This window comes from Arachis stenosperma, chromosome 3 (assembly GCF_014773155.1).
Source record: "Arachis stenosperma cultivar V10309 chromosome 3, arast.V10309.gnm1.PFL2, whole genome shotgun sequence".
Taxonomy (NCBI): domain Eukaryota; kingdom Viridiplantae; phylum Streptophyta; class Magnoliopsida; order Fabales; family Fabaceae; genus Arachis; species Arachis stenosperma.
The window spans coordinates 135352422-135363452 of record NC_080379.1 but is presented as its reverse complement, the minus strand read 5'-3'; positions in this window follow the sequence as shown (position 1 = coordinate 135363452).

The following is an 11031-nucleotide window of genomic DNA, read 5'->3' as shown; positions in this document are numbered from 1 at the left end:
CAACGACAGTAGCAGCGGTGGTGGCCTCCGTCATTCTTCTTCGCGTCTCTCACTGTCTTGTTCTACTTTTCGACAGTGACAACGCGGGGCAGCGGCGAAGGCGCAAAGAACATCCCTCCTCCTCTTCTTCACGGCTGGGACGAGGTCTCCAGTGGCAGTGGTGGCATTGGAGGCCTCAGTGGCGAACGAAATGGCCTTTTCCTCCTCTCCTCGTTGCGTCTCCTTCCGTTGTCTCTCGATCTCTCGCGCATCGTTGCCTTCTCCATGGTGGAACTCAACAGAGACGGCGGCAACCTCAACCACGGCGGCTTGGCCGCAACGGAGGCGGCCCCCTTCCTCCCTCGTTTCCCTCGCGCTCTTTCCCATCTCTTCCTTCCTCTTCTCCGTTCTTCTGATTTTCTCTTCTCCCTCTCTGTCTCTGAGTGTTCATGTGTTAGTGGATTTAGAGCACAAATTAGGAATTTTGTGTATTAAAATTAGAATTAAAAATTTTTATAATAATTTTATAAAATATTTAAAATAAAATAATAATTTAAAATTTAAATATAATTTTGTAAAGATTATTTTTAAAAAGTATAAAATTATATTTATCAATAAATCAATGTACTTAAATAATTATTTTTAATTTAAATTATAAAGTAACCATAATAATCCCATTTTTACGAAATATAATTTAAATTAAAAAATGTCTTAAATTAAATTATACAGTACTTTTATTATTGAATTTTAATTTTAAATTATATGAAATAACTAATAATAAGATCTTTAATAATAATTGTTCCGAGGGTTACCTGAAACGTGTAGCTCGGTCGTCTGGCAAGACCCGAGGTGGGGGTTCCGTGACCCGAGCTTGGTGTGCTGAGCGGCTGGGGGTTGTACCTGCAATGACACTCCGATGCTTAAGTTAGCATGGGTCCAAGCAGATATTGAGTAGAATTAGAGTATGAGTTATACCTGGGTGCCCCAGTGTATTTATAATGGTGAGATGTGGCCTCCTGTGGATAGGATAAGTTAGTTATCTTATCTTATCTTTAAGTGAGGTCATCTTATCTTCAAGGGAACCGCCTTTATCTTTCTGGGCTTTAGCCGCCTTTAGATTGGGCTATGTTCCTTCGTTTTGGGCCTTCTTATTTATTTGTCCGAGGTCCGACCTCAGGCGTGGGCCTTTGGGACGAGGTCGGACCTTCTGCGAACTTCCCGAGTTTGGAGAGCTCGGTCAGGGTATGAACAGTGCCCCTGTCCGAGTTCGTCCTTTTGAGAGGTCGAGCTCGGGCATAGTCGTATTTTCAAAATTTTGAAAATGGCCGTTTCAGCATTTATTGCTTTTTACCGTTTCTCCTCGATTTCCGTTCGGGCTCTGTGAAGGCATTATTTATTTGCCCCTTTCCTCATTTTCTTTGTTTATTCTGTTTCCTTTCCCTTTTTCTGGGTTTTTCGCCACCTCTCTTTCGAGCATCTTCCTTCTTTCTCTCTGTTCTTCTTCTCCGATTCTTTCTGTGCGTTGTTTTTCGGGGTTTCCTCTGCGCTGCTGTTTTCGTTCTTCTTGCATCGGAGCTCGTCGTCTTCTTCCTTTCTTCCAGGTTTGTTTCTCGTCTTTACTTTCGCTGTGCACATATGCTTTTGTTTCTTTTTCTTCTATGCTGGGGTTGCCCCGAAAAGAGGCGCCGCCATTGTTTTGGTTGTTTGTGTGGGGGGGGGGGCTCTTTTCTCTTGGTACTTTGTTTTCGGGTTACTGCATTTTTTCTTCTAAAAGAACTTTTGTTTTCTTGCTTCTGCTGAATGGGTTTTTTGCTGTCTGCCTATTATGTGATTTTTGGCTTGCTGTTGTATTCTTCTTTGTAGGCAAGATTTTTTATGTCTCGAAAGGTGTTTCAAGCAATGTCGACCAAGATTCCGAGTGGTCTTGGTTGGGTAGATCCTGTTCCTCTAAGGGTCCCTTCTGTTGTAGATTCTGAGTATCTAGTTAGGTTCCGTAGGGAGTGCAGTATTTGTGAGAACAGGGAGTCTGAGCGGGATTATGAGCTAGTAGCCCCGGAGTCCGAGGGAGAGTGTGCTTCCCGCCTTTAGAAAGTTCCGAGAAGCTATTCTTTTATGCTTACGATTGTTTTTTCTCTAAGCTGGGTGTACGACTTCCTTTTACCGACTTGGAGTCCGAGGTCCTTTGGTCTTGTAACCTTGCCCCTACGCAACTCCATCCAAATTCTTGGGCGTTTTTAAAGCTGTTTCAACTTTTGTGTCAGTTTTTGGGCGTCTCCCCTTCTGTTTCTCTTTTTTCCTATCTGTTCGTGTTGACGAAGCCGGGGTCGGGTGCTGGGAAGGTGTCCTGGGTCTCTTTTAGGGCTAACCTGGGAAAGAAGTTTTGTACCTTGTATGATGAGTCGTTTCATGATTTCAAGAACTACTATTTCAAGGTCCGGGCTGCTGGAGATGTCCGACCTTTCTTTCTAGATGAGAGTGGGGAGCCTTCTTTTCCTCTTTGTTGGCAGGAGAATGTAGTGTCGGTTAAGTATACTTTTGAGAGTCTAGATGAGGTGGAGCAGGCTTTTGTGGGTGTGTTGAGCAGTTTATGGGGTCGGGCACCTCACTTGGATACGAAGAAAATGTTGGGAGATCCAAGCCTTCTCCGTTCCGAGTTAGGTAGTTCCCGACCTCTTTGAGATTTCATCTTAGTATTTTGGCTTCGTTTTGGAGGTTTTTCTGTTGTGATAATCCCTTTCTTTTGTTTCTGCAGAGATGTCTTCTCCAGCTGATTCCATGAAGTTCCTTCGTCGGTCGAAGAAGTCTGCGGCTGCTCGGAATGTCGAGGCTGAGGCTTCTGCCCGATCTTCTCCGCAGAAGCCCAGACTCGGTCGAAGACCATTCCGACTCCTCAGTTCCGAGCTATAACTCAAGATCCTCCGACCTCCGGACCCGGTCACCTTTCCCCGTCTTCGACCTCGGGTCCTCCCCCCAAGAAACAGAAGACCTCTCAAGAGCTTGCCGGTTTCAATGATAAGGATTTTGACGCTCTTGGTTGGATTGAGCAGCACATTCTCCCCCAGACCTTTATTTCTACTGATGATGCGTCTATGGAGCATCACTTTCAGTATATGGCGCGGAGCTGTGTTCGGATGGCTAGTCTTCATGCCGCTATTGCTCGGGAGTTCAAGAGAGCTCCCCTTGGGGCGACCAGCTCCCGACTTGAGAAGGCACGGTCTGAGCTTGATAAGATTAGTCAACTGAAGGCTGCCAGGATTACTGAGCTGGAGGCCTCTTTGGAGGAAGAGAAAACTAGGGCCACCGCGGCTGTGGCGGCGGCGAAGACATCTGAGGAGATGGCGAGGGTGGCGACGGAGAACTATACTAAGCTGTATGCCGAGCTTGTGGAGACGAAGGAGAAGTTGCAGTCTGCTCGGGATGATTTTTACGAGCTGGAAGATAATGTGGCCAAGGGTATGGATGCTATGTTTGTGAATTTGAGGGATCAGGTCCGGGTTCTTGCTCCCGACCTGGATCTGAGCTTATTCAGTACGGAAAACATTGTTGTGGAGGGAAAGATTGTTCCTGCTCCTGCCGAGGATGAGGTTCCGGTGTCCGACCACAAGGCTTCGGTGTCCGACCCCGAGGTTCCGGTTGTGAACCCGACTTCACCTTTGGCTGAGGATAGATCTGGTGTGGAGGTTTCAAACCGGGATGACGTTGCCGTCGATGCAGTCCCGATATCTATGTTTCAGCCTGCTGTCGATGTGGAGTCCGGAAAGGGCCTCGATCCTCTGTAATCTTGTACTTTTTGGTGTTTTGCCCGACCTGTGGGCTCTTCTGTTTTTGGATGGTTTCTGTTGAACGCTTTGGACACCTTTTGTTTTATTTAGCTACTTGTAGTAACTTTATTATGTGGTGTTTTTTGTTCGCGCTTGACTTTTTGTTTCCGCTTTTGTGCTTTTTAGTCGTTTTCGGATAACAACTTTTTAGCTTAGCGTTTTGACTTCTTGTTTTCGCTTTTGTGCTTTTTAGTTGTTTTCGATTAACAACTTTTTAGCTAGCGTTTTGACTTCTTGTTTTCGCTTTTGTGCTTTTTAGTTGTTTTCGATTAACAACTTTTTAGCTAGCGTTTTGACTTCTTGTTTTCGCTTTTGTGCTTTTTAGTTGTTTTCGATTAACAACTTTTTAGCTAGCGTTTTGACTTTATGTTTTCGCTTTTGTGCTTTTTAGTTGTTTTCGATTAACAACTTTTTAGCTAGCGTTTTGACTTCTTGTTTTCGCTTTTGTGCTTTTTAGTTGTTTTCGATTAACAACTTTTTAGCTAGCGTTTTGACTTTATGTTTCCGCTTTCGTGCTTTTTAGTTGTTTTCGATTAACAACTTTTTAGCTAGCGTTTTGACTTTATGTTTCCGCTTTCGTGCTTTTTAGTTGTTTTTCGGATAACAACTTTTTAGCTAGCGTTTTGATTTTATGTCTCCGCTTTCGTGCTTTTTAGTTGTTTTTCGGATAACAACTTTTTAGCTAGCGTTTTGAAACTTCTTTCGATTTCGTTCTTTTCGCTTTGTACTTTTTAGTTGCTTTTTGTAAAGCAACTTTTTAGTAAGCGTTTTTCGAAATCCTGGTTCTTGCCGTTTTAAGGCTTCTTTCTCTGGTTCGGGCTCTTTCTCGGACCTCGGGGAGGAGGTCGAGTTCTTCCCTTTGTGCCTGTGGGTTGCCTCTTTCGTTGTAGAAGATGACTCTGGGCGACCCTTCATCTATTTCGATAGGAATCATTGCCTCCATCCCGTAAGCTAGCCGGAATGGGGATTCTCCCGTTGTAGAGTGCGGGGTTGTCCGATATGCCCATAGTACCTGGGGGAGTTCGTCGGCCCACGCCCCTTTGGCCTCTTGGAGTCTTCGCTTTAACCCGGCCAAGATGACTTTATTTGCAGCCTCTGCTTGTCCATTGGCTTGTGGGTGCTCGACCGATGTGAATTGCTGTTTGATTTTTAGTTCGGCCACCAAGTTCTGAAAACTTGTGTCCGTGAATTGTGTTCCATTGTCTGTTGTGATGGAGTAGGGGACTCCGAACCTCGTGACGATGTTTTTGTATAGGAATTTACGGCTTTTCTGAGCCGTAATAGTGGCTAAGGGTTCGGCTTCGATCCACTTTGTGAAGTAGTCGACCCCTACTATGAGGTATTTGACTTGCCCCGGTCCTTGTGGAAACGGGCCGAGTAGGTCGAGTCCCCATTTTGCGAAGGGCCATGGCGCAGTGATGCTGATAAGGTCTTCGGGCGGTGCCTTGTGAAAATTGGCGTGTTTTTGGCAGGGGGGGCATATTTTCACAAACTCTGTCGCGTCTCTTTGTAAGGTCGGCCAGTAGAACCCGGCCCTGACTACTTTCTTGGATAGTGCCCGAGCTCCGAGATGGTTCCCACACATGCCTTCGTGGACTTCTTCGAGGACGCCCTTTGTTTCTGAGGTCGGAACGCACCTAAGGAGGGGGTTTGAGAATCCTCTTCTGTATAATACGTCGTGAATTAGCGTATAATTCTGGGCGTCCTTTGTAAGCCTTTTAGCTTCTTTTCTTTCTATGGGGAGAGTTCCTGACTTCAGGTAGTTGAGTATGGGGGTCATCCATCCTTGCTGTTGGTTGGATATATTTAACGTTTCTTCCTCTCTTAGCACGGAGGGAGATTGTAGGGTTTCTTGGAGAAGACTTCTGTTGTTGCCTCCGGGCTTGGTGCTAGCGAGCTTCGAGAGGGCGTCTGCCCGGGCATTTTGTTCCCGAGGTATGTGCTGGATTTGTATTTCCGGGAAGTGTCGTAATTGTGCCTGTGTTTGGTCCAGGTATTTTTTCATAGTAGGGTCTTTGGCCTGGTAACTTCCATTTACTTGTGATGTGACGACCTGGGAGTCGCTGAAGATCGTGATTCTCTGGGCTCCGACCTCTTCGGCTAGCTTTAGTCCTGCTAGTAGGGCCTCGTATTCGGCTTGGTTGTTTGAAGCCTAGAACTCGAATTTTAAGGATAGCTCTATCCGTGTTCCTTGGTCGCTTTCGAGTATAACACCGGCTCCGCTTCCTGTTTTGTTTGAGGACCCGTCGACATACAGATTCCACGAGAGTGGGGTTCCCGGGGTCTCAGTATATTCTGCGATGAAGTCGGCTAGATATTGAGATTTTATGGCAGTCCGGGCTTCATAGTGGAGGTCGAACTCGGACAGTTCCACCGCCCATTGTAGGATTCGTCCTGCCATGTCTGTTTTTTGTAGGATGTGTCTCATGGGTTGGTTCGTCCGGACTTTGATGGTGTGGGCTTGAAAGTAGGGACGGAGCCTCCGAGCCGTGAATACTAGGGCGTAGGCGAATTTCTCTATTTTCTGATAGTTTAATTCGGCCCCTTGTAGTGCCTTGCTTACGAAGTATATGGGGTGTTGTCCTTGGTCATTTTCTCGTATTAATGCTGAAGCAACTGCCCGATGTCCGACCGAGAGGTATAATACGAGCTCTTCCCCTTTTAAAGGTCGGGTTAGGATTGGTGGTTGCCCGAGGAATTCCTTGAATTCTTGGAAGGCTTTTTCGCACTCCGGGGTCCATGAGAAGGGTTTCCCTTTCTTTAGGAGTGAGTAGAGAGGTAGTGATTTTATCGCTGATCCTGCCAAGAATCTTGATAGGGCGGCTAGCCTTCCATTTAGTTGTTGTACTTCTTTGACACACGTCGGGCTCTTCATTTTGAGTATCGCTTGGCATTTGTCCGGGTTTGCTTCGATGCCTCTTTGAGTCAGCATGAAGCCTAAGAACTTTCCGGCTTCTGCGGCGAAGGTGCACTTGGTCGGGTTAAGTCTCATGTTGTGTTTCCTGAGGGTGCCGAAGACACTTGTGAGGTCGGGAACCAAGTTTCTGTCTTCTTGTGTCTTTACCAGCATATCGTCGACGTACACTTCTAGCTGTAGCCCGATGTGCTCTGAGAATACTTTGTTCATTAGCCTCTGGTAGGTTGCCCCGGCGTTCTTCAGCCCGAAGGGCATTACTACGTAGCAGTAGTTTGCCCTTGGGGTTATGAACGAGGTCTTTTCTTGGTCGGGTCCGTACATCGGGATTGATTGTATCCCGAGTATGCATCCATGAAGGAGAGATATCTGTAGCCTGAGGCTGCGTCGACTAAGGCGTCGATGTTTGGTAGTGGATATGGGTCTTTGGGGCAGGCTTTGTTGAGATCCGTGTAATCGACGCACATCCTCCATTTTCCGTTGGGCTTTTTTACCAGGACCACGTTTGCGAGCCATAGGGGATATTTTACTTCCCTAATGAATCCTGCATCTAGCAGTGCTTGTACCTGTTCTTCTATTGCCTGCATGCGCTCGGGTCCGAGCTTCCGGCGTCTCTGTTGGACGGGTCTGGATCCCGGGTATACTGATAGCTTATGGCACATCAGGTCGGGACTTATGCCTGGCATGTCGGAGGCCTTCCAGGCGAAGAGGTCGGAATTCTCCCTTAAGAGGGTTATGAGTTCCTCCTTTAGGCCTGCTTCGAGGTTTGCTCCAATGTTTGTTACTTTTTCAGGTGTGTTCCCGATTTGGATCCTTTCGGTTTCTCCCTCTGGTTGTGGCCGAAGGTCTTCTCGGGTTTGAACTCGCCCGAGTTCTATTGTGTTGACTTCTTTCCCTTTTAGGCTTAGACTTTCGTTGTAGCATCGCCGTGCTAATTTTTGGTCGCCTTTTAGGGTGGCGATTCCCTTTGCGGTAGGGAACTTCATACAGAGGTGTGGGGTTGAGACCACAGCTGCCAGTCTGTTTAGGGTTGGTCGCCCGATGAGGGCATTGTATGCTGAGGTAACGTCGACTATAATGTAGTCGATGCTTAACGTTTTAGATTGCTCGCCTCTTCCGAAGGTAGTGTGTAGCGAGATGTATCCTAAGGGGTGGATCGGGGTGTCCCCTAGCCCAAATAGGTCGGAGGGATAGGCCTTTAGCTCTTTTTCTTCAAGTCCGAGCTTGTCGAAGGCCGCTTTGAACAGGATATCTGCTGAGCTTCCTTGGTCAATCAGGGTTCGATGTAAGTTGGCGTTTGCTAGGATGATGGTGATCACCATAGGATCGTCGTGGCCGGGTATTATCCCCTGAGCATCTTCTTGGGTAAATGAGATGGTTGGCAGCTCGGGCAGGGGATTGTCTTCTCGGACATGATAGATCTCTTTGAGGTGTCTTTTTCGCGAGGATCTGGATGTTCCTCCGCCTGCAAAACCTCCGTTTATCATGTGTATGTGCCTTTCAGGGGTTCGCAGGGTCTGTTCGGCCCGATCCTCGTTATCTCCCCTCCTTCTCTTTTTGGTCTCTTCTCCTTTTTCCGCTATGTATCTGTCGAGTTTTCCTTCTCTGGCTAGCTTTTCTATAACATTCTTCAGGTCGTGGCAGTCATTAGTAGAATGACCGTAGAGCTTGTGGTATTCACAGTATTCGGACCGATCTCTCCCCGCTCTCTTGTGTTTTAAAGGTCGGGGCGGTGGGATTTTTTCGGTGTGGCATACTTCTCTGTAGACGTCTACCAGGGAAACTCGGAGGGGAGTGTAGCTGTGGTACTTCCGTGGTTTGTCCGAGTTGGACTCTTCTTTCTTTTTCTGTTCTCGATCTCGGTCTCGGAGTGGGTAGGTTGATTCCTTCCTAGAAGAGTCTCTTAGCTGGGAGGTTTCCTCCATGTTGATATATTTTTCTGCCCGCTCTTGCACCTCGTATAAGGAGGTCGGGTATCGTTTGGATAGGGATTGGCTAAATGGTCCTTCTTTTAGGCCGTTTGCTAGTCCCATGATGGCTGCTTCAGTGGGCAAGTGTTGTATGTCCAGGCAGGCTTTGTTGAATCGCTCCATGTATTCTCGGAGAGTTTCTTGGTTACCCTGTTTGATCCCGAGTAGACTGGGGGCATGTTTTGCCTTGTCCTTTTGAATAGAGAACCTTGTTAGGAATTTCTTGGTTAGGTCCTCGAAGCTGGAGATTGATCCTGGTGGCAGGTTGTCGAACCACTTCATGGCCGACTTGGTGAGAGTGGTGGGGAAGGCTTTGCACCGAATCGCGTCGGAGGCGTCGACCAGGTACATTCTGCTTCGGAAGTTGCTGAGGTGGTGACTTGGGTCGGTGGTGCCGTCGTAGAGATCCATATCAGGTGGTTTGAAGTTTCGCGGTACCTTCTCCTTCATGATCTCTTGCGTGAAGGGATCATGGTTGTTTTCGGGGTGGCGCCGCGTTCCGTCCGGTCTTTCAACTCGGCCTCTATCTTCCGCAGCTTTTCTTCTAACTCTCTGCGCTTGCGAGCTTCCCTTCTCAAATCTTGTTCAGTTTCTTTCTGCTTTTTTATGTCCTCTTCGAGTTGTTTCAGTCGGTTTTGCTGTGCCCGTACTGCTTCTAGAATTTCTGAGCTCTCTTCTTTTTCGGGATTTTGTGGATTTTTGTTTGGAAGTGATGTCTTTGGGCGATTCTGTTTGTTTCCTCCTGGAGTGCGTGGTGATAGAGGGCTGTCCGGTCGTTCTCCGGTGTCAATTTCCTCTTCTTGTTCTGATGTAGCGTGGTTATTGTTGGGAGGGTCGTCCGCCATGGTAAAGGGATGACTTCCAGGGTCCCCGGCAACGGCGCCAATGTTCCGAGGGTTACCTGAAACGTGTAGCTCGGTCGTCTGGCAAGACCCGAGGTGGGGGTTCCGTGACCCGAGCTTGGTGTGCTGAGCGGCTGGGGGTTGTACCTGCAATGACACTCCGATGCTTAAGTTAGCATGGGTCCAAGCAGATATTGAGTAGAATTAGAGTATGAGTTATACCTGGGTGCCCCAGTGTATTTATAATGGTGAGATGTGGCCTCCTGTGGATAGGATAAGTTAGTTATCTTATCTTATCTTTAAGTGAGGTCATCTTATCTTCAAGGGAACCGCCTTTATCTTTCTGGGCTTTAGCCGCCTTTAGATTGGGCTATGTTCCTTCGTTTTGGGCCTTCTTATTTATTTGTCCGAGGTCCGACCTCAGGCGTGGGCCTTTGGGACGAGGTCGGACCTTCTGCGAACTTCCCGAGTTTGGAGAGCTCGGTCAGGGTATGAACAATAATTATATAAAAATATTATTTAATTATAAATTCTAAAATTATTTTTAAATAAATACTCTAATTTTAAAAACTAGAGATAATTAAATTATTTTTTTTAAAATACGATTTTATTATTAATTTATAAATTATTTTTAAATAAACACTAATTAAGATAAAATTAGAGATAATTAATTCTTTTATTCATAAAACTTAAAGTATTTAATTTAAAAATTTTAAATATTTAAATCAAATCATATAAAATTCTATATTTTTTTCAATTATTAAAAATTTCTAAAAATTTATTTTGAATAAATATAATAAATTATAAATGACTTATTATTTAATTTTTGAAATAATTTTAAACTCAAAGTATTGTTAATTTGACTTTAATATTTTTAGTAAAATAAATTTTTGAATATAAAATCTTAAATAAATATAATAAATTATAAATTATTCATGATGTCAATTTTCAAAAATTTGAATTTTTATATTTAATATGTTGAAAAAAAAATTTTTATTAGTTACAAAAATATTATATTTTGTGACAAATTAATTTTTTGTTACGAAATATTTAGAGTTTTTGAAACAAATATATATTTTGTTACAAAATATTTTGAATTTTGTAACAATATAATCTTTTATTACAAAATATTATAATATTTTGCAACAAAACAACAATTTGATACGAAAGCCAACATAATTTGTAACAAAAAAAAATCACGTCGTTACAAAATATTGAAATGTTTTGTAACAAATTTTTTTGTTGTTACAAAATATTCTTATTTTGTAACAATAACTAAATATTGTTACAAAAAAACCATAATTTGTAATAATTTTAAATTTGATACAAATTTGTTGTTACAAATACTCTATTTTCTTGTAGTGTGATGTTCATCATAATCTTCAAAGTGTTCTTGGTGTTCATCTTGACATTCAAAGTGTTCTTGCATGCATTGTTTATTTAATCTTAGTTTTTCATGATTAGTTTCATTTTGTTGTTTTTCTCTCTCATCATTAAAAATTCAA